Genomic DNA, 24,571 nt, shown 5'->3' with positions numbered 1-24,571 from the left:
ACGAGTGGGGATTTGACGAGGTAATGACTCAGAGGCTAGGATGGCCCGAGTTGCTTCCTTTTTTCTCTTTCTTTCCTAGTCACCTGGCCGAGGAGCCGGGCAATGCCTTCCCAAGCCCTTCATGTCTGTGGAACGCCAGCAGTTTTCAGGAGGTGGGATGCCTCCAGGCCATGGTGGGGAGGAGTGGGCCTGCCTACTTCTGCCAGACCTCTAGGCCACACTAGACACTTCGGTTCACATTAAAAAATAAATCTGGGGCTTCCCTGGTGGTGCAGTGGTTGGGCGTCCGCCTGCCGATGCAGGGGACACAGGTTCGTGCCCCGGTCCGGGAAGATCCCACATGCCGCCGAGTGGCTGGGCCCGGGAGCCATGGCCGCTGAGCCTGTGCGTCCGGAGCCTGTGCTCCGCAACGGGAGAGGCCATGACAGTGAGAGGCCCGGGTACCGCAAAAAAAAAAAAAAAAAAAAAAATTAAAAATAAATAAATAAATCTGGAGCTGTTTAACATTCCCAAGCCGATTGTGTGTGTGCGTGCACACGTGTGTGCTTGTGTATGTGTTTATGTGTGTGTGCACAACATGCAAAACTTGAAAGCAGAGAGTTCCAGTTGGTCCAGAACTTGCCATCTCCATCCAGCTGTTGGCCTTGTCCCTCACAACTCACTTACAGCCCATATTCATATCTCCTGTGAAGTAGGCCCTGTGATTTTAGCTAGGCGATAAGATTCCCAGCAGCTGGAGGGAACGTGTTTTGACCTCAAAACAGACAAATAAGACTCTTCATCTGGTTGGGGACCTGGGGCCTGGGTGTGTGAAACAATACTGAGATCTTCCTTCTTCACAGAATCAATGTCAGCTGGTTCATTACTAGAAAAAAAAAATGATTCCACCGAGATCCTACATAAAATATAAACCTCTGTATTTTCTGTTTTATCCCTCAGTCATCATGCTCCTTTCTCATGAAAGTCACAGATTTACTCAAATCACGACTGAGAGGAAAGGACGGCAGAATGGTAATGTGTCACTTTCAGCTGCAAGGGTGTCCTCTTTGGGAAACAAGCAATATTTTAGGCAGGACTGCTGTTACCACGCTTTCAGTTTAAAATGACTAATAAGAGGAGGCAGGAAGAAGAGATCTCTTTTTTTGTCTTTGCTATTGTTCTGCTGTCGTCTCTATGATGTTAGGAAAGACACTTAATCAGCTGGGGCCCTGTTGATCAGCTGGCCCCTGACAGACCATGGGATGTATCCTGTCAGGGAGGCTTGTCGGCTTTCAGCAGCCTCTGTTCCAGAGAGGAGCTTTTACTTCTTGGCTCTTGGAACGATGTCTGATAGCTAACTAATCACTTGCAGCTTTTTATTCGTATCCACATTTTCGATCTCACCCACATTTTGGAGATTGGGCTGAGTGAAATGTTTGCATTTGCTGAAGGTCTGAACTCAAACAAGGCAACAGGATTTTCTGACTGGGACCAGACCCCGTCAAGCTAATTTGCTAGGGTACTATTAGAAAACTCGAAATACATCTGAACAGATATTTTTAGATCTTGATTGAAGACATTTCTCATCTTTATTTAAGGGTCTTGATTCAATTATAAAAAAGAAAAACAATACAAAGCAATACTCGACCTGGCTCCTACTTGGTCAAAACCAGACTTACTGTAACTCTAAAATGTTACCGTACTTACCATTTGTCCTTTGGTTTTCAAGCTGTTCAGCATCTGAATACAAAAATTCATTGTTCTGCCCCAAATAACCTCTGTATATTTTGAAGCCTCAAAGGCAACATAATTAGTTTATATACTTTTACTTTTAACTTAATTGTGTATCAATTTTTGTCATTTTGAAACTAATGTCACAGTAAATCTGAAATGATATTATCGGGAGTTTGTCATTTGTAATCCCATGCTATAGTTCAGTAATTATGGAAATTAATGAAGTCAGATAATCTTATTTAGAAGCAATTCACATGATAAATGGAAAATAACACAAGAACATAGTTAAACTCAATTCTCATTTTTACAAGCTGTGTCTTCTCATATTACTGGACTGAAACACATTTAGGTTTTCATTGTGAAATGCTGTATTTGTAACAAGTAAGATCACTATTAAAATTAAGCATTAAAGGGCTTCCCTGTTGGCGCAGTGGTTGAGAGTCCGCCTGCCAATGCAGGGGACACGGGTTTGTGCCCCAGTCCGGGAAGATCCCACATGCCGCGGAGCGGCTGGGCCCGTGAGCCATGGCCGCTGAGCCTGCGCGTCTGGAGCCTGTGCTCCGCAACGGGAGAGGCCACAACGGTGAGAGGCCCGCGTACCGGAAAAAAAAAAAAAAAAAAAAAAAAAAAAAAAAATTAAGCATTAAAGAGTATATTCTTTGCTCTTTCTTTATGCAGCTTGAGAGTATAATGTGTTCCTCAAATTGCTACCATATTGTTTCAGAAATGCTTATCAGTGTGAAGTGTTATTCAATTTCACAGAATTCACTGTTCCCATTCAATTGTAAACCAAACAAGAAAACAGATGCGTGATTACAGCTCTTTTGAGAATTAACTTTCAAAAAGATGTGCCTCTCCCCCAGATTCCAAATAATTTTTTTTTTTTTTTAGTTACCCTCCTCATTCCAGTTAGCTGCTTTCTGTGACTAGGAGAGGCAGTAGTCAAAATGATACTATGAAAATTTGTCTTCAGAACTACCAGTCTTCTCTTGCCTCTTGAAGACTTTCTTGCCTCCCTTCCACCCCCATCTTCAGGAACTCTGTGCTGTGTCCTGTGTTCTTCCAACTATGGAAGCCGGTGCCTAGGAAAGCAGCTAACATCAGTTATTCCCTAGTGTGATTCCATATTCAGGATTCCAAGGGTATTTCCATTTATTATGTAGAGAATTAGAAACTCTACTTTGGAAGAGATCCTAGCAGTCTGATCATGCCATCTTGCTTTTGTTACTTCGATGTCAGAAAGTTCACGCTTTTCCCGCCATTGCTGCTGAGTTCTAATTTTTTTTGGTGGGTAAAATCTGCTTCTCTCTACTTTTTAATCATTGACCTTAATATGCCCTCTAGGAGTAATACAGACTGAATTGAACTACCTGTTCCACTTGACAGCTTTTCAAATATATGAGGAGAGTAACCATGTCTTCCCTTTACCTTCTTTTAGTCAAGTTAATCATTCCCAGGTCTTTCATTTGTTCCTTATTTGACATGGTTTCCAGATTCTGCCAAACATTTCCCCTCTCCACCGCCCATCTTGATCACCAGCAGTGAACAAATTCTAATTTCCCCATGCTCTAAAATATGGTATCCAAGACTGAACACGACACTCCAAGTTTCCCTAATTGACAGAGGGGCCACAAGTGACCTATAATTTGGTATCTATGCTTCCCTTAATGAGGTCTCCTGAACACCCCGGGCTTCTTTCCCTTAACCTTTTTTAGATCTGTTAGGCATCAAGCATGGCACTGGAGAGACAATAATGAACAAGACCCAGTCCTTGTCGGTGAAGAGCCTACAATTGAGATCAAGTCGTGTAAATAAACAATTACAATGTGGAGTGAACACACAGTGATAAGCCTGTGTAGAAGGTGCTGGAGTGAGAGGGTGCAGTGATTGAGTCTGGGTGCCATTGTCGAGGAAGCAGTACTAAGCAGAGATTTGATTGCTGCCAATCCAGGTCTCTCTTACTGATAACAGATTTTCAAATGTAAGCATGCATTTTCTCCGGCAGCTGTCAAATGACAGGCTTGTTCATTGTTAAAGGAATTTCAGGACTTCCTCTTCAGCAGTTCTGATATTTCAGCTCCACCCTCTCGGTGTAAGACCAGCACAGACACTGCACCTGGAATTCTAAAGGCAACAGGCACAGATGTGGTAACAGGTATCATTTTGTTACTTAAATGGTCTAGAACTTACACCTGAAATGATCTTTTTGCTAGTATCAGCATCCTGTCAGTGACTATTAGTCTTATTTCTTTAAAGGGTGATAGTCAAGATTCAAATCCACAAATATAACCATGTCCTTAAGGGAGATGCACATCCAGATGCCACTTTGGACAAAATGTACACATGGATTTATAGCAAGGACATTGTCACCAAATGTTGGCTTGGTTTCTTACCCCATGAACTGGGTGACTGTTAATAATTCTTTGCTTTCTTATCTAAGACTGAAAGCAGAAATAAACAGATCACCCTAACCTTCCTTTATTGTGGGCCCTTCTTGGAAAACAGGAATTAGTTCCATACATACTTGTCATATTACTCCTATGTATTTGCAGCTTATTCATTCTTCCCATTAAATTTCCAGCCCCTAACACAGCAGTCCGTTTTGTTCTCAGCCTACATCATAGCTGTTGTTCATTGATAAAGGCTGAGTACAGGGGCAGAGGGTGGGTTGATAAGAGATACGTTGAAGGGGGTGTGGGTGGTGAGAAGGTGGAGAGGTGGAGAGAGGTCTTAAAATTACCTTAAGGATAAATATTGAATCTAAAAGACTTCTGGAGATTGCCGCTCAGCTTATTTCCCGGGGAGCAGGAAAAAAAAATATGCTTATTGTGTTTGACAAGGTCTTGCCTGTGTGAGGCATCATGAGAGAAAACACGGGTTGGCTGCCTTTCCCACATAAGGTTTCCTTTACCTTTTGCGTGTACTCCTGCTGACAAAGTGTAGATGACGATCTGGATCAAACACAGGGGGATAAACAAAAGCACTCAAGGAAATGCTTTATTTTTGTTGTCATTTACCTCTAATTATGGGCATAGGTCTTTCCTTACATAGGGTTGAAATACAGCTTCATCTTCTGTTGCTAATCTCTGAGAGATTGGAATTTTATGGCTCTGAGCTTTAATTCTTTAGCTTCAGAGGTGACCTTGACAGGGCCAAGTTCTTTTTATGATAACGCCTTAAATTTGTGCAATACTTTACAGTTCAATGAAATCTCAACACACCTTATCCTACTTGGAGTTAAATAGAAAGGTGTTATTCTATTTTATAGGTGAGGAAACTGAGGCTCAGAGGGGATCCAAGTTGCTTCAAGGTCATAGATAGTAAGTTATGGAGTTGGTAGTATATGCTAATCTTTGCATTCTGGCTCCAGAACTTTCTCTCCTGAACAGCAGCCTCTAGTTGCAGTGGAGGTTGCAGTTTATTAGGTCCTAGTACAGGTCTTATTGTACGTGATCCTCACAATGGCCCTCTAAGGGAAGATAGGCAGATATATAAGGCATATTGTTTCCTTTTCTTCTCAATAGGTAGGCTAAATTAGAAGAGAATTATGCTTATTTGAAAGCCAAAGAAATCTTTTACTATCCATGATATTTTATTTTGTCTTCTAATCCCTAAGGCTCTTTCATACTGTCATTCATGCAGCATACTTACTAATATTTAGGAAAGTTCTTGTTGCTGAGAATAGTTCAGCAACTGTGGCCATCATCAGTTTTGATTAAAAGAAAGAGATGCTTCTAAATAAGAATTGATGCTCTGTGGTCTCTGGGTATGACTCCTGGCTGAATGTTGGCTGGCAGAGTGTAAAGTCACATTGTTAATCTTCTTTCTTCTCTTCATCTTTCTTGTCTACACTCTTCCATCTCTAATAACAAACTCAGTCACTACCAGCAGCTTTTGACTTGTCTACACCTTGAGACAGTCACTTATCACCAGACCACACTGGCTACTCCTGCATTTTCCCCACTGTGACTGCCAGCTGGATAAAGCTCTCTACAGAGCTTCTTCATGAGCCTGTCACCTGTGTAGTTGTACAGGATATAGTATTAAGAAAGGCCCCATACTTAGCTGAATGCTCCTGCTGTCACCATCTTGAAAGTCTTGTTAATTTTTGAACAAGGGGCCTTGCATTTTCATTTTGTCTCCAGCCCCACAAATTATGTAGCTGGTCTTGGCTTTCTAACCAAACTCACTGCAGCACACAGAGGTTCACATTCTTGTTCCTTTCATTTACTTCAGAAGTGTAGACCTCTATCCAAGAGACCGGATCTAGTCTTTGACTAAATTTTATCTGAAGGTGAAAAGATTTTTCTAAAATACATAGACTTCTGTCATATTTTCTTTCTTAAAAGAAAAGAGAGTTATATAGCTATTAAAAAAAAAAACAAAACAACTCTTACTGTACAACTCAGGTTCCTGTTTTACAGGAAAATGATCTCCTATAAAGATGTCCTCCTGATAGAGAATGAAAGAGAGAGAGAGATAAAAGGGGAGATAGATGAGAGAGAGAGAGAGAGAGAGAGAGAGAGAGAGAGACAGACAGAGAGACAGAGAGAGAGAGAAAGGGAGAGAGAGAGTTACAAATAAGTTTCAGATTCCTGGAGTCAGAGGTTGAAGAGCTCAGAAAACTGGAAAGAATAGGATATATTCTTATATAATGAGAGGGGAAATGCTCATCTATCAAGCGAGATAGTAGATGAAATTTTGTATGGCTCTGAATTTTGAATTCTATGGAGGGAGCTGCTGAGAGTGGGGATGATTAAGGGGGTTATAAAATGTGGAACTTTCTCTCATTTGTACCATCCTTTGCTCTGGAGCTGACTTCTACGTAACCCCTCTGCACCGCTTTTTTTTTTCCTATTTTCTAGTTTTTCCTCAATTCTTTTTTTTTTTTTTCACTTTCCTAGCTTTTTTTCTTTCCTCCTTCTTCTCCCATTATGCATATTATTTTATTTAGTTTATTGACTATAAAGGTATGTCCTTGGCTCTTAATTAAAGAGCGATTAAATTTTTTATACATTCCTATACTGTTTGCTTTTTTTTCCAAAGGACAACTTGAGGAATAAGAGACTAAATTTGAATTACATTGAAAAATAACTACTTAAAGAGTTGATTACTTGAGAAGTCCATGATTTTCTTTATTTCCTCTCTAGATGATTATCAAAAAGTTGAAATTATTAGCAGAATTTTAAAAATAACCCTTAATTATTTTCCTGTTTGTCAGTTGCCCCTAATGAATTATCAAGTTCTCCAACCCAAATTTATTTAATGACTATATGGGTATATTTTTCCTGTATTAGACTGTCTTGTCATTAATGGAATTTGATTATAGAATTAGTTTCAAAACTTAAACTTAGTGCATTATCTAGGTTCTATATCCATCTTTTGATCTGGAATTTAATTCTTCCCTGTCTTTGTATGGGCACAATGAGAGGCATTGGAGTGAAAAGATGAAAAGGCACGACACTCCCTCAAGAAGTTTGCAGTAATTTGGAGAGATATGCCAACGATTACAGTATGAGAATTGATGGCTGGGAAATGGGCCACAGTGTAATAACAGGACTTTCACAAGTGTGAGGATCACCAAAGTCTTGAGTGAAATCAGAGAAGGTTCTCAACCAGTACAACTGGTAAACTTTCGCCAATTTCCAAAGTTATGGAAAAAATGCTCTTATATTCTGATAGGAATGGACTTTTCCTTTTGTTGGGAGTTTGGAGAGGTTTGATAAGCACTGGTTTATAAGATACTTTTGCGAAAGAGATGAAGGTGGCATAGCTAGTTAGCACTCTCCTTGAGACAGTAACAAATATTAGGAACTAATATGACCTAGGGTAAAATACCTAACCGCTCTGTGCCATTATTTCCTTACCTGTAAAACAGGTATAAGAACAGTACCTATATCTCATGTAGAGTTATTGTGAGGATTAAGAGAATTTGCGTGCTTAGCAGAGTAAGAATATAGTAAATATTGCCATTATCATCTTGACAGTTTCAAAGAAATGTCCACATTTAAAGGGATTTTCTTCCAAAGCAATCAAGCCAGATATGGATTTTCCTCTCATGCATCTTTTAAAGCTGAGTGTCAGGCAGGCAAATTAGAGGACAGTTTCTTAATCTGTGGCATCGATTTTCACTTTCTCCACATATCAGTGCTCATTTGTATTGAGATATGCCAGCAAAGGCTAAAAAAATTGTCAACTACTAGCCTTAATTACAGAGAGAGTCATGGAAAGAGGGCCAGTAAAAGAGGAGGCACTGGGCTTCATCAGGATGGTGAACTGGGCCATGAAAAGGACATTTTCCAAGGCATGCACATGACTGTAAAGGCGTGGGCTTCAGAGCCTAAAAGCACTCTGTTGCTTTCTAGCTGTGTGACCTTGGGCAAGTCACTAGGCATCTCTGAGCCTCAGTTACCCATCTCTAATGGGAAATACAATTTACCCCCCCCCAAATATAAAATAAAATAAACAAATACAAATAAGAAAAAAAAGAGCACCTGGTCTGTTTTCTTCACAGGGTTATATGGAACCATGAAATTTACTCTGGGCCTAGGAATGGGCCAAGGTGGAGTGTAGAGGTAATAAATGAAAGTTTTATAAGCCCCAGTTCTGGCACTGGTGATTATCTTCTGTTACAAGAAATCCAGGGGCCATTTCCCTATAAAGGACAGGGTCTCCTCAGGATATAAAGCCTCAGAAACTGAGTAGTCAGCAATTTATTTCTGGACTTGGATGCCCTGGAAATCTGAGAGCCTTTCTTTGAGTGACATGATTTGTCATCTAGGATAGAGGGCATTTTTATGGCCCTTGGATCTCTGTTCTGAGAGGATGGCTCTAACTTTCAGGAGGTGCTAGCTTGTGGCCAAAAACAGATTAGGTCTGACTGATCAGGAGAAAGAGGAAGTGAGAGGAGAAAACAAACTGCCTTTGGAAGAGAGAAGAGTGGTTTCTAGCCAAAATGTAATTCATACTCATTGTGAAGAACTGGGGAAATGCGAGGAGGTATATAGAAATAAAATCAGCTGTATATCCACCAGCAAGAGAGATAATAGTTGTCAGCACTTTGCTGCAGTTGATAACTTGGTTCTTTGATGCATGTAGAATATTTTACAAAATTAGAAAAATATCCAAAATGCAGTTGAATATCCTGTTTTGTACTTAACATTATTTTATTAGTATTTTCCACATCAATAAGTATTAGCTAAAATTTCACTTTTAATGGCTATATAATATCCCACTGTGTGTATGCCCCATAATTTATTCAATTCTTATTTTTAAATATTTTGTGGTATTTTTGATTTAGTATAAATAAAATGTAAAATATCTCTTTATACACAAACTTTGTATGGGTTTCTCATTTTTCATTAAAGATATATTTTGTAAAATGGAACTCCTGCAGGAAGGATCCAAACTTTATGGACCCATAGTACATACTCCCAGATTGCAATGGAGTAAGATTGTTCATACTTACATTTGATGGTGGCATACCAAAGCACATTTCAAATTATCTTTGCTGAGAAGGCACACCTTAGTCCAAACCACATTTCTGGCTCCTTTCCCTATAATTCATTACTGAAAACTGAGCAAGAACCACTGTACTCCCCAAATCAAAGACTCCATCAATTATACGATGCACCATTACTTTACATACCACTGAGAGAGAAAAAATGCTGCCAGTGAAATTAGGATGCACCATCATTTCTAAGATGCATCCCAACTTCAGAAACGTTAAAGTGTGGAAAAATGTGCAACTTGGGATGAAAGAAATATTTATTTCATTTTTTTCTCTTTGAGAGTTCTTCCTTGGACCTTTTGTAAGCAGGTCAAGATGAACATGACACCAAATGCAGGGGAGAGAGTGTCTGGCCTTTATCCGATGTACCGGATACAACCCCTCTGCCTTCTGTCCTTCTTTTTTCCCACCTCTAGCCCATCTCGGGCATTGCCCCCACGTACCCCTCATCACAGCTCCCTTGTTACCGACCTTAGTTCTCTTTTCTCCTCACTGTGCTTCCAAATCATCTTGCCGTAGTGAGTAGAGTCACTTAGGGTGGTGGTGGAAGGAGGAGCAGAGTTTGCATATAGCGTTTTCTTGAAATTTTAACTGACGCATTTCTTACAACACGCTCTTATTATCCAGTTATTTTGGATGACCACCCATGCTAATCAGTCCTTCCTCTTTTAGCTTAATCCTTATTTTTCTAAAGATGTACTCCCAAATTTTATAATCATCCTTCTCTGTTTATATTGAGAGAAATGTACACACACATACACTTTATATCTTCCTCCTTTCTCTCTCTATGTGTGTGTTTGTAATACAAACATATGTACTTATATACATACTTCTATATGTATATATTTGATGAATATATACTTTATACACTTTATATTTCTTGGAAAAAAGAGAGCACTCATAATATGCCCACAGTGAAAAGCATATACCCATACTTTATTAATATACATATTTCATAGAGAAAACATAATGTCCATGTCCACATACATTTATTTATTTATAAATATATATCTATATATATTTTGTAAATGGGTCAGTATATAATGCCCTCTTTTCCCCACTAGAGTTCTGAACCAGTTGAAATCAACAAACGGATAGGCAGATGGAGATCAGAATACCATTTTATTTCTGATAAAGTATGGGTTGGAGAGTGCAGTATAGACAGGAGTCACAACAGGTATACTAACGCTGAGCCCAGAATTAAACTGACTCGGCCTTCAGCCCTAGGCCACACAGGACTGCCACAACCCTCCCTCTCCCACAAGCGGGGCACGTATCTAATCATGAAGGTTACTGCGTGGCCCAGAGTAGATAAGATGTACTTTCCACAGGTTGGCCGGTTCCTAAACACAGTGAGGGGAAGGGGCTGAGCTGGCCATGCCTGGTTTTTCTGCCTACCTCATCCATCACCAAGGCACACCACCACCGAGAGGGGTGCTGCAGGAGATCTGGAACATTCGAGGAAAGACCCCTACTCGTAGAAGCCTGGTGCATGGAAAAGGGCAGGGTTCTCCCCTGTCACTGGCTTTTATTTACACAGAGAAGAAAACTGAGACCAAGAAAGTTTTACCCACTTTGCCAGGATCATGAAGCTAGTTAATGGCAGGGTTGATCTTACATTCGTCTTCTCCTGACATTTACTTTGGTGGTCTTTGGCAGAGCAAAGGGAATGGGCTAACTCATGATAAAAAGGCTATTCATTCATTCAACAATAGTTATTGAACACCCCTGTGTACCAGCCACTGTCTGGTCTCTGGAAATAGTGCTGAACAATATAGAAAATGTACCTGCCTTATTGAAACATACCTCCTAGTTGGGGAGACATAATAAACTACTCACTAAGAGTATAAAGACAAGTGCAACAGGATAAGGGTGACAGAAGCTATTCTTATAGGAAGTACACAGAGAAAACCTCCAGGAGAAGAGACTTGAAGAGGCTAGCCGGGGGGGGTTTTGGAGGAAAAGCCTTCTGGGCTGAGGGAATGGCCAGTGTAAATGCCCGGAGACCTAATGTGTCAGGTTTTGAAGGTGTATTCTTGCTAATTCAAAGAGAGAAGGAAAGTCAGAGAGGGTAACAAGCAAATGAGTAGATATTTTGGACTCCACACCGAGGACTACTTGCCCCTATTCCTAAAGCTAATCTAGCTGGCGGTTTTTGGTGATTAAAATCCTGGGCGAAACATCCCTGGAAGACCTTGCCAACGCCTCGTTTTAATTCTCAGCTGAGCAGTGTTATTCTAGGTTACTCATCTGGAAGAATGCCTTGGAAAGATCTTTATTGTCCTGTGGTTCTCCCATGCTAATAATGCAGCACCCTCTCCGAGCAGCGAATGCCATGCACATTAGGGGCGAGAGTGTCTAAAAGTCCTAAAGCCTGTTTTATTGCTTGTTCACTGTCATCCCTTATTAGTGAAGGTGTCACGGACCAGACTTATATCCTGTTGGGCATTTGGTATGTTTGTACTAAATGCTTGTATTACATTGATTTTGAATTGCCAACGCTATTAAGCGGGTAAACAGCACAGCTTTAGAAGAAATCCTCTGAGCTTTTGGATATTAAGATATTCTTAACTTCTGCTCTATTTTTGTTACAGCAAAGTCTCTGGTAAGTTCCAAAGGATCATATAGCCTGGCTCATCAGTAGGCTCAGGATCCATGAAACTTGTGTTTCAAGCTAGTTACTGCCGTCATTATGGTGTGACACTATAGGGACCCACCGTGATGTGAGATTTCAGGGAAACTGCACATTAAGAGCCAATCCGTTCAGTTCACCTGGAAGAAAAGTCATTGGGCAAGAAGTGGGAGGGTAGCAATGCCCAGGAACATTAACTTGCTCAGCATGGTGCTGAACTAGTGTCTGCCAGGGGGCTACATAATTAAGGCACAAGCACTCTCCTAACTATGGTAGGGGAGGAAAGGTAAAGGGGAGCGGAACAGATCTGGAAAAAGTCTTATCTGTGTGTGTGCGTTAGTGTCTTTCAAAGGCACAGGTGAAAAAATGCCTCTCAGAAGTAAGGAAAGAGAATTGAGGTGGGTAATCACATTTCTCTCTCCTCTCCATCTCTCTAGGAAAAGCCAGGGAAAGCAAAGATGGGGGGATAAAATGCACTGTGAACTAAGAGCGGAGGAAGGGCCATGGGTGCAGGGTGAGCGCGTTGTGCCTGCCATTGTGTTTTCCCCTCCCTGAAACATTTTCTAAGTCAGTGCCCAGAACACAATAGGGCCTTAATTCTCATTTGTTGAAAAAATGAATACATGAGTGAATAAATGAAAGAAGTGTGGGCTGGGCACATTGACTTAAAGCCCGGTGCTCTTTTCAGGGCCTGCCTGATAAATTGTTTTAAAATGAATTGTTTTAAAATGAATTGTATAAAGAGGGGCTATTTAAGGGAACTCCATTCAAAATCACATTGTATTTGATAGGGTGACTTTGAATGTACTCATCTCATGCTTTCAAAAATTTTAGAGAGAAATCAACTATATTTCGATAATAAAATAAAATAAATAAAATAAAGAAACCCCAAATTTTAGAGAAGACTGTGGCCTTAAGGCAGAAGAAGAAATATGAACCTGGCCCTAGACTTAATGTAACATGGATATGTTTACATGAAACCTTTCATTGTAAGGTTCGTCATACCTGTCAATTTAGCATGGATAAAATTTTACTACTGATGCACACAATTCACTCCTGTTGGTTTTAGCAGGAGCTTCAGAAGTGCCTCAAAGTCCTATGTGGGTTAGACATGATCCTTGAGACAATGTAAGCCTTATCCTCAGTTTCTCTCTGGCTACCATATTATTTAATAGTAATCAATTATCTGAATATTTTTCTGTAGTCATTCATATCTATTCACCCAGACTTCATCTTCCTAGGCTTGTATACACATATATCCATCTATCCCACCACCTGCCTTTTACATTCTGCATTCATGCATCTATCCATGCATCCATCTACATGTCCATCTATACATTCATCCACACATCCATCCATCCATCCATCCATCCAATTTTTATTTACAAGCATATGCTATGTGCCAGGTTGTGCGTTTTGAGACTAGACATAATGACGACAGGGTCTTTTGTCCCTGTAGCTTGATGTCATTTTAGTCTACATTTTGGAGTGACCCAGCACACTGTGTAAACTTCTATTGTACTCTCATGCTGGTACACTTGTCTGTTTCCACAACTACACAATTACCAATCAAGGCCATGATTTGTTCCAACCACCTAATTATGTTGATGGGAAATCTGTGCATGAGGGAGGATGTGTGATTTGCCCATGTGTTCTGAACTTTATTGCTGGCTGAATAGAAACTAAGACTTAGTAAGACTGTATTCTCTCTGACAATCTGGGGTCCTTTCTGTTACATCATGTACGGTGAGTTCTTCCTGTACTTGTGCTCACAGGTGGTGTGTATCTGGGACTAAAGCAGAAGTGGGTGTTCCCTTCCTGAACAGAATGTAGACTCTGCAGATGGTCTGAAGTTTGGGGTCTAGCTATTATTCAGGATGACCCTGTAAGTCTTGGGAACGTAGAGACTGATGAGTCCTCAAGAAGCCAAAAAAAGATCAGTGCTGCCATGTCTTTCAATTTTTCAAAGAATATTTATGAAGTGTCATTAGAGAACTTCAAGTCTCCACAAAATACTGCATTTACAGATGACACCCACTTCAGTAAGAGCCTAAGGGGGGACTCATTAGTAGGCAATCAGTTATTCAACTTGTTAAACATTAATTTCTCTTATGCTTCTGGTCTGCCTTGCGCAAGCATAAGGGGTGGGGGGAGATAGCAAACTAGAGTTTGAACAAGTTATCCAGTGTTTGCTGGCAGCTCTGCTTTTCCTCTGTGGGTCTAAATATTTCTTTGGTATCTCCTTAATTTTCCTGGGGGCTCATAGAACAGGAGGACTTCTAAATAGCAGGGCTGTTTCCTCTAATTTTAAAAAAAATCATGAATGGATGGTCTTTTGCACACAAGTAACCTGGCGGTCTCATGCTCTCACTGGAGAGGGTGAACCCCAGATGTCTTGGATGCTAAAGTTCTCAAGGCAGTAGACATTTGCCCATGAGGCTATAGGTATCTACTGATGGGATGACGATGCTGTGGGAAAAGAAAGGATCCCCTCCTGAGGATTTGGTAAAGGAAGTATGGGACAGAGAAAAGGAACAGTGGGGACAGATTCTAGGTTCCCAGAATCTGGGAACCTGGGCAAGAGAAGGAAAGGAGCAGTATGTAGAGAGAGAGGCAGAGAACTAGCAGAACAGAGATGCTGTGTTCTGGAATAGGAAGCTGTGGAGCCACGTCTGGGGGGACCAATGATCCATGGCACAGCTCCTCTGAAACATAGTCCAGGGTAGGGCTGACACGAGTCAGGCAAGGTGTCTGGGATTGTGCTACAAGGTACAAGTTCGGGGCAGAACTTTAGAATCAGCAGTTTGATGCCATCCAGAGCATGACTTAAAGAGAAAGTCAGCAAGGGGATGGGTAGAGAAAGACCACGTGCCCAGACCAGTCCCTGGGGCTAGAGCAGCAAGGTGGTCTGCAGGGTGAAGATGTCTTCACTGGCTAGTGAAAGACATGGCTTCTTGTCACCATTTTCCTTGGTCGTATGAAGGAAGGCAATAGTTTGGGGACAGATACCTAAAGAGAAGCAGAGCCCAGAAAAGAAGAAAGGGGAACAACCCTGGTGATATCAGTGAGACTCTGTACCTAAAGTTGTCTGTGTCCCTAGACGCCCTAGTAATTGAGTCAACCCATACTCTCTGTTCTGCTTAAACCATTTCAATTGACCTTCTGGTATTTGCAACATCAAGTGTCCTAAACTGCCTAGTTCTGGTTCTGCAGCTTAGGGTTCACTTTAAGCTGAATTTCAATAAATAATAGCTGTCATTATCTGGGCATCTCCCCACTGTGAGTCCAGGTCATACTCACAGCTCTCACAGTGGAGACCCTTCTTCTCATTTTACAAGTGGGAACACCCAGGTCTAGAAAAGTGGAGTCTCTTGCCCAAGACCACAAACGTGGTCAAGCTGCAAACCTGATCTGACTGAACTTCAGATGTTTTCCTCTCTGCCATGTAGCCCCCTACCCCCGCTGGGGAAGTTTATCCCCGAGTTCCCCCTGACCTCGCTTTAAGGGTCTTTTTGTCCTCTTCAGCCTTAGGCTTCCTTTCCACGTTGCTGTCTGCAGCTCTGCAAGCTTTATTCCTTTCCCTTTTTCTATACCCATCAACATGTCTGAGTCTTAAATAGGGCCCCAGGACCTTGCTCACGGCTGGGAATGGCTGACTAACTATCGGTGTGTAGCGTTCTGATGAGCAAAGACACACATAATATACAGAGAACTGCTGCTCAGGAAATGGTCACGATGTAACTCAGGAGGGCTACATATTTTCTTTTTGCAGACATTTACTTAACCCAAAGGAGGGATGCTAATGCCGGCCAGGACAATAAGGTTTGGAGGGGAGACCTGTTTCCTTGCCTCTCTCCTCTCAGCCTCTTCATAGGTGGCTATGCTGTACCCTGCATGCCTGTCTGCCAGCCTACCAGGTGGGTCTTCCCTGTTAGCGCCAGCCTGCTGCTTTATGTGGTGCTGTGTGACTGATTTGATGACCTGTGACCCGACTGTCCATCTGGCCACTCCAGAGTTCGCCTGGCTGTTTCCCTTTTTTTTTTGCTGTGACTGAATTTCCACTGCCTCTCTCAGCATCTGACTTGCAAACCACTCTGCTCCGTCTGTTAAATGGATGAAAAGAGAGAGTGACCTCCTGCTGCCAGCTCTGCCCGGTGCCCTCCCGGTCTTCAGTGGGAAAGCACCTGGGCCTGGGAGTCTTCTGCTTTCTCCTGAACTGGCCGGGGCCACAGCTGACACCGCCTCAGCCTGCCATGTGTGCGATGCTCTGTGAAAGGAGAGACGTTTCATTTCGTACTTGGCAGACGCTGAACTCAACGGGACGGTGAGACCCAGGAAATATGACACCATCTGCTTCCTGCCATGTTCTGGCTCCAGCGCTTGATGTCAGGGCATCAGCTGCTACCTGAGTGTCCCTGGTCCTGTGAAGTGAGCCATTCAGGAAACACCTTCGCTAAGACTTTCCACAATGGCACCATTCATCCTGGCCAGGCTGCCCTGCTGGGCATTTTTTTCTTCTTGACTTCCAAAGTAAAAAATGTCTTCCTGCTTTCTAAGTTTTCCACAGAAAATATATACACATAAATATGTATATACATGGTATAGATGTTAGTTTATTCGGCCATCCTTTTCCATATGTGGACTTTTTTCTGCTCTAAAGGTAGTCTTCCTAGATCAGCCTCTGGCTGCCTTACACTGTATCCAGTGCTCTGTACTTTGCTTGCCTCTGCCTTCCAGGTGGGAGTGATGTCCTTAACTAGTGGTTAAGTGCGGATTAGCTACTCCCAAGGGGAGGATTAAGCAAACAACAGTATCATAGAAAATAGGAAAAACCAGTTGGGCCTCCCTGTGCTGGGAGTGCCCAATCCAGCTAGCAGTATTAAGGGCTATAGGAGGGAACAGGAGTGCTGTATCCCTTGTGCCAGGGCCCCTGCAAATCTCAGATTTCCCTGAACCTCTGACATGCTGGTCTCTAGTTCGAGAAGCTGCCAGGCAGGTGGGATGGGCAATGCATTGAAGGCTGAGTCCTTTCCTGACAAAGCCCCTTGTTCCCTTTATGGACAGACAAATCAAGCCACCTGTATGAAGTATTAAATATGAGACAAAACACAAAAAACAGCCCTGTCGATCTGTTAATACATTTTCAGACTCGGAGTACGCCATCTGGACCAGACACAACGGCTGCTGGAATTTGTGTTGTTTCTTTCTTCTTTCTTCTGATTTTGACGTGGTTTTGGTTAGCTATTCCTATTTTGATGCCTAAAGGGTGATATTAAACATAATCTGAATCTTAATTGAAAATGTATGCTTTTCTCATTTAAACTTGTTGGCTCTTTGAAGAATTACGGCATGGCAAAATGTTGCTGGGGGGAAGTCCCGGAGAAAATTCCCTTTGGTCGCCAGATTGTTTCCTAAATTAGTGAAAGCCTTCAAGTCCTAGGTCAGAAGGAAGATGGAACTATTTGTTACAGTGTTGGAGTCTGATGGGAGAGCACATGCTATGTTTGCATTTTAAGAGTGGCAGTGGTTTCCGTGAAAGACTGGGAGAGTGGGTGGGCTGCTCAGACATATGCTCCAGCCCACACAGCCAGCCATCACCATGACTTTCATAAGAGCCAGGACTATACTCAGCCAGCCCTTTGACACACACAGCCCTTTGCTCTGGGAAGACTGATGAAATGCACGTGTGCATACACATGTGCACATGGACACACACACTATGGTCCATGCCATTGTGCCTACACCTGCTAGAACCTATGGACAGAATTGCTGTCTTCCCTCTGACCAGATGAGCTCAACCCGGAGTCCCTTCCCACCCACCAACCCCCTGCCAGGCTAATCACTCCCCTGTGTGGAATGATGAAATCTATAACTCATGGTCTTTCACCTAGAAGTAGCAGAGGTGGTATTAAAAACTTGCTTATGTTTCAGGCTCAGTGGGTTGTATCATCACATAGACTATGGTTTATTTAGTTATTAATTTCTGGTGAACCCTTGTTCTATTGTTGAAAATTCTTTTAATACATCTTGGCCCTTTGACATTTATAGGAATATTTATGTGATCAACATGGTAGACCTTCAATCTTCTCATTCTCCCTCTTTCTTGATTGGGGTAGGGCTATAGGAATGGCCCATTCAGCTCTTTAAAGGATCAAGATTGACTGTGTACTTCAGTAAGTAAGTCCTGGCTCAGACTTGGCTCTGGCTGTGCTCAGCAACCTGAAACCCTAAGGCCTTACAGGCAGGGCCCTGTGTGACAGTGGTCACTTTGTTGGAAAGGAACGATTACAACCTTTGGCATCTTAGATGACACCATGTTCTCTTCAAAGAGCCCACCACACACAGAGAGTAAAGGATTAGCAGTCCCATAATAGAGATCCATTAAATGTTGTAGTGTTAGTAATAATTAAGTAGCGTTTTATGATAGCACCAGCAGGCTAGTCAAGTGAATAATTCTTTTCAGGGTTTGCTCTCTCTCTCCATCGGTAAAGGATTTAAATGGATTTATGACATTGGCTGAAACAAATCAGTGGATGAGTGATTATAGGAGTTGAGTGTGGTTAAGCCAAGATTAATGCCACTAATCCCTGAGAATGAAGGAGATGACTGTCACCCACAGAAGTGAACTTGCAGTTCAAGATGTGCGGGCTTCTAGCCAGCGGTTCAGATCTTCTGGGCACACATGCATGCCCACACACGATCTCAACCCAAACCCAGCATGCCCCTGTCATGCTGTAAAGGATGGTAAACAAACAACAATAATGATAGAGGGCTTGAAATATGGTGAATAAAATAGTCAATGTGAGTAAACTACTGCTTACTAACATTCTCAGTTCACCAGGGTACCATTTCAGCCGAGGCCTTTACGAGGTCATTTACCTTTACCTACACCAGGACCATTATCTTAATTGCTCCTCAGCCTTCATGAAAGTATTTGTGGGTAAACAGTTTTCACCAAGGGAGTTATTAAGTGCCCCCTGGATTACCATAGGATCAGGAATCATAAAAATAGTGGCAATTGTAGTCATAATAACCTATGCTGGGTAAGTATCTGTTATAAATATGTCTTAAATTTTCACCACCAGCACCACCCAGAGCAGCTTCAGGGTGAAGCCCAGCATAAGAAACAGAGTGCTGGATTCCCCTGGTGGTGCAGTGGTTAAGAGTCCACCTGCCAACGCAAGGGACACAGGTTCAATCCCTGGTCCAGGAAGATCCCACATGCCGTGGAGCAACTAAGCCCATGTGCCGCAACTACTGAGCCTGCGCTCTAGAGCCTGCAAGCCACAACTGCTGAGCCCGTGTGCTGCAACTACTGAAGCCCACGTGCCTAGAGCCCGTGGTCTGCAAGAAGAGAAGCTACTGCAGTGAGAAGCCTGTGCACCACAACGAAGAGTAGCCCCCGCTCGCCATAACTAGAGAAAGCCCAGGTGTAGCAACGAAGACTCAATGCAGCCAAAAATAAATATATAAATAAATAAATTTATTAAAAAAAAAAAGAAACAGAGTGCTGATTATTGAAAAACATGGATGGATAAGAAGGCGCTCCTCATTCGTCAAGTCTGGAAGGCATAGAAGAGCAAAAGGGCTGCCATGACTCAGCCCCTCTCTTACCTATGGAGTTTCATACTGGTGCTGAGGAACTACTGGTAGACATGTGAATTCTTCTCACCTCAATAGAGGGAGGAAATATGCTAAGTAAACATATTTTAAATGCATGCCCAAGGTCAAGGGAAAGCTGGAGTTTTGGAAAGAGTGTCAGTTCCATCCCCATGGCTCATTTTATGGCAACATGACACCCAAATAACAAGTTGCAAGCAGATATTTCAATCCATGCTCAATAAATAATTAACTAAATTAAATAAATTGGGGGGCTGTGGAGACCTAGCCAGACCACATTGTGGACTGCTTCTCTGGTTCCTAGTCATGTGCCCAACTAATAGTAGATTAGTTGGAAACTGAGAAATACCTAGACTGAATTCCTGGTTGATTTGACTTAGAAATGCCACCCACATCAGTTCTTGGGTGTCCTAAGCTGATATTCTCCATCCATATGATTTAATAAGTCCTCTCTGCTTCTGGGCTATTGTGATATGTCTCCTGTTTCTCCTTAGTTGTTTGCATTACCTGCAAAATAATATTCAACCTGAGAGTGTTGCATTTCAGGCTGTCCGCATTTGGACTCTTACCTGCCTCTGCAGCTTTCTCTCACAGCATCCTTACGCATGTAGTACTTTAGATCAGTAATGCCCCACTCTTTATTCCTGCCCTGCCAGCAGAAAGCAAGATAATAAAGTTCTCATATTTCTTGAATTGAGCAGTGAAAAGACTGTCTTTAGATGAAACAAATGATCATGGATTTCCATACTGATTTGTTAGTTAAATAAGTACAAATGCAAAACTAGGTATAAACTTCTGCAAGGATTCTATAGACTATGATTCCTTTTCTTGGTCAGTATAGAACAGGATCGTTCTTCTAAATGGGAGCCTTTGAAATATTTGAGAAAAAAGCAGTCATAGATTCTTCAAGTCCCTTCCTCATTAGGGTAACATTTCATGTTTCTTCAGCTGTTACTTACAGGAAATGGCTTTAAATTTCCTCCATTCAACTTACTTCTCAAATGACATCCAGTTGCTTAATGTCTTTCTGAAGTATAAGCTGTGCAGCACATCCTTCCCTTGATCTGGATCCCACATTTCTAGAGTTGTCACCACAATTCTTAAGAAACTTTTTTGCAGTCACATTCTATGATTGACTTCTGTTGAGCCTGCTATCAACGAAAAAGCCTAAAGACAGGCATGATTATTTTGAAACCATTTCTCCTTCATCCTGTATTTATGCAGCTGGTCTATTGAGTGTAAGTGAAGGACTTCACATTTATCCCATGTTAAAAATCCATCTTGTTAGTAATCCCAACATTCCAGCCTCTCAAAGTTTCTGATGATCCCGATTCAGTATTTCACTCTAACTAGTCCTCTCAGCTGAAGAGTTGGTCTACACACTAATTTTGCACTTTGTAAAATTTTGCTGTCACAGCCCTGTATTCTAACCTGAAGAGATTTGCCTCTGTCTAGGTTAATAGGTGCTGAAAACTCATTACCTACAAGAGTGAAGAGATAGTACTAGGGAGTGGTGGGGCTTGTGGTCAACCACAGAGTGTGTTCAGTTGTTTAAGTTCACATTAATTAGAAATATGAATAGGGCTTCCCTGGTGGCACAGTGGTTGAGAATCTGCCTACTAATGCAGGGGACACGGGTTTGAGCCCTGTTCTGGGAGAATCCCATATGCCACAGAGCAACTAGGCCCATGAGCCAAAACTACTGAGCCTGCGCGCCTGGAGCCTGTGCTCCACAAGAGAGGCCGTGACAGTGAGAGGCCCGTACACCGTGATGAAGAGTGGCCCCCGCTTGCCACAACTAGAGAAAGCCCTCGCACAGAGATGAAGACCCAACACAGCAAAAATAAATAAAATAAGTTAATAAACTCCTACCCCCAACATCTTCTTTAAAAAAAAAAAAAAGAAAGAATATGAATAAGAGTGGCGAGAGTGGATATCCTTGTCTTGTTCCTGATCTTATTGGTAATGTTTTCAGTTTTTCACCATTGAGTATGATGTTTGCTATGAGTTTGTCATATATGGCCTTTGTTATGATGAGGGAGATTAGGTTTGACATAAATACACTACCATGTGTAAAACAGATAGCTAGTGGGAACCTGCTGTATAGCACAGGGAGCTCAGCTCGGTGCTCTGTGACGACCTAGAGGGGTGGGAGGGAGGCTCAAGAGGGAGGGGATATAGGTATACATATAGCTGACTCACTTCATTCTGCTGTTAGTACAGCAGAAACTAACACAACATTGTAAAGCAATTTTACTCCAAAAAAAAAAAAAATAGAAAAAGAATATGAACAGCAAGAACAGAGTGCTAACCAATGGCACCAAGTGAGCCTTGTCAAGTGGTGGGTAGATGCAGCTCTGTTGCTAAGGTGTCACTCTGCAGTTATGTTTAAACCACATTATCTAAGACTAAACAACTCCTGAGGCTCTGGACAGATCAAGCTGCAACAAAGTACAGTCTATTTTTCATCTTAAGATAGTGCTCAAGATACAAGCTGATCAAAATAGGGCACAACAAGATCATCAAACAAATCTCCTTTCACAGGAGGACACATACCTTGCTCTTGCCCCCATGAAATTCTGCCCAGCAATGACAAGGAGATTGCAAGAAAGAACCCTCCCTTGAGCCATAGCTCAAACTCCTTCCTGGACTGTTGGTGGTAAATGCAGCCCGGAGAAAGGGCAGAGCAATCTGTTTATGTATCACTGACTAGGTAGCGTCCAGATAATGAACAAAGGGGTGATTTCTCAGCAAACCAGTAATAACTGACCCACACTGTTGCTTTAAAAAAAAAAAAAATTCTCTTGTGGCATACACACATATGCACACACAAACATACGTATTTCTTTTGCAAAAATGGAAACACTAAATATTTGAGTGAATGAATGAATGAGGAAAAGGCCCATCCAGAGTAACCTGGGATTAACTCACTGCTGTTTTCCCAGGTAATGAGGACGGCTATCTTTGTCCAGAACAGATGCTATGAGATCATGTCTCCAAGAGATGAACTGAGAATGAATTCACTGAAATTATGGTGCTCACAGAGAGGATTTTAGCTTGAACATTTGTTCATATGATTTATGGCACCCTCCATCCGGCAGAGTCAATGCAAAAAAAATGAAACTTAATTACAGCATGCAGACAGAGTTTGCTTAAGAGAGCTAAAAGTTTGCGGGGATTTTTTTTTTTTTATGAGACAGGAAACTCATCTTAAAAGAAAAAAGCTTTATACAACATTTGCAACTCATCAAGTGTGAGTCTGACCCTTGTGTGGGGGGATGGGAGGGTGCTGGCTGTGACTCCACTTGGCCTCCAAGCAAATTATCCCCAACCGTAGGTCACTGCTAAACTCCTACCTCCTCCAATGCTTGTGTCTCCAGGATTCCCTTTTATTTCAGCCTAGCCTTTCCCTTGAAGGAAAAGAGTATTATTGTCCTTTCCCTCTGGCAAATCAAAAGTCTGGAAGTTTAAATTTACAGTCTAAGAACTGTTCCAGTGTATATATGGCTCAGAGGGTGTTATTAACAAATACAATTAAAAACATTCCTTCTGCTAATAAAAAAGTCAGCACCTTCCTATTAAACTAGGACCTACCCTTAAGTTAATTAATGGCTGTTAACACTTTATTTGCTTTCAAGGGTCTCTTGGGTACCAAGCTTCTTAGACAAAGCAGATTCTAGTTGGTAGGTCAGTGGCTTTTTTTGATGCACACCCCTGACCCTCAACTTATTCTACATCTGAAGCTGAGTCTCTTTGTGTCTTGAGATCTCCTCTTGAGACCTCATCCAGAGGGGCCTGGATAATGATACTTATTTGGCAAAAGTTTTTAAGATCTACAGATGAACCTGGCTGATGAATAATCTCAATGCTTATGATAGTCATTGAATGATAATTAGCCCTTTTTGGACCATTTAGGATTCAAGTGCCTCTACCCAAATCATTACACGAAAGGCAGCCAACCCCTGAAGTTTAGATTTGGCTTTTGCACTTAAATTTGCAAACTGGCACTACTTTCATCAAGAAAGAAAATATGACGATGCAGTGCTACTACTGATATTTGGATAGCATTTTGCATTTTCAGCATGCTTTCAGATAATACATTATGTAACTCGCAAGCAAACAGCATTTTATCTTTTGCAGGCATGCGGAGACAGCAGAATTCCTGAATTCTCAAAAACTGATCATGAACACTTCTGAGACTGACAGTTGGGTCTATTTTCAATAGATTTTGCAGGTAAAAAAGTGATCGATGATTCAGTTTCCTCTCTAAGAGTCAAGTGAATTTATCATCTTCTGATTCCTGCGTTCACCTCAAATAAGGTGCTGGTCTAGGCAATGAAGCTCGGATTCGAGGGGCACCCACCCAATTCATCTTCTTTTCTTTATTACTCACCTACCAGTCCTTCCTCCAGTGCTGCTCCTGTAGCTTTAATGGTGGGCATCGGCCCAGAAGAGCAGCTTTACAAATGAAAGTGTCTTCTGCGGGCGGAGGAAAGAGGAACCTCTATCACCGAAGGCTCACCTACAGACAATTTATCTAACAAACTCCATTTCCTGTGTGCCATTTGCCGGTATTCATTGTGTGTGGAGGCTCCCAGGGAGGCTCTTCATAAAGGATTGTTCTGTTATAACCCAGTCATATTTTTTCCATTTAAATAATGAAGAGGCTTCAGCTCCCTTTCTCTTTTGTTTCCTACTGCCTAGATAAGATGTCCATATTCAGAATGTTTCACTGATATGAAGGTTGCCATCTGTTTTTTGTCCAGATAGGGACCATCTTTGTACGTATTATTTTACTTAAAAAATAGTCTGTTGAATTTAAGCAGGTTTCCTTCCCTCCCCCCTCGCTCTCTCCCTCTCCCTTCCTCTCCTTCTTTCTTTCTTAGACAGAAATTGCCAGCTTTTCTATGTCAAGTTGTCTTCCTTTAGAAATTAAAATATATGGTAATAAAATGCCATGCATATAATCACTTGACAGGTAAACTGTGTTTTTCTGACAATGTTTGAAATTAACAGTAACCTAAATGGCACAGAGGACTCTGCGTTAGGGAAGTTTCTTCCTTCTTTCTTCTTTTTGTAATCCTCCAACAGCAAGC

This window comes from Stenella coeruleoalba, assembly GCF_951394435.1.
Source record: "Stenella coeruleoalba genome assembly, chromosome: 1".
Taxonomy (NCBI): Eukaryota; Metazoa; Chordata; class Mammalia; order Artiodactyla; family Delphinidae; genus Stenella; species Stenella coeruleoalba.
This window is presented reverse-complemented; position numbering follows the sequence as displayed.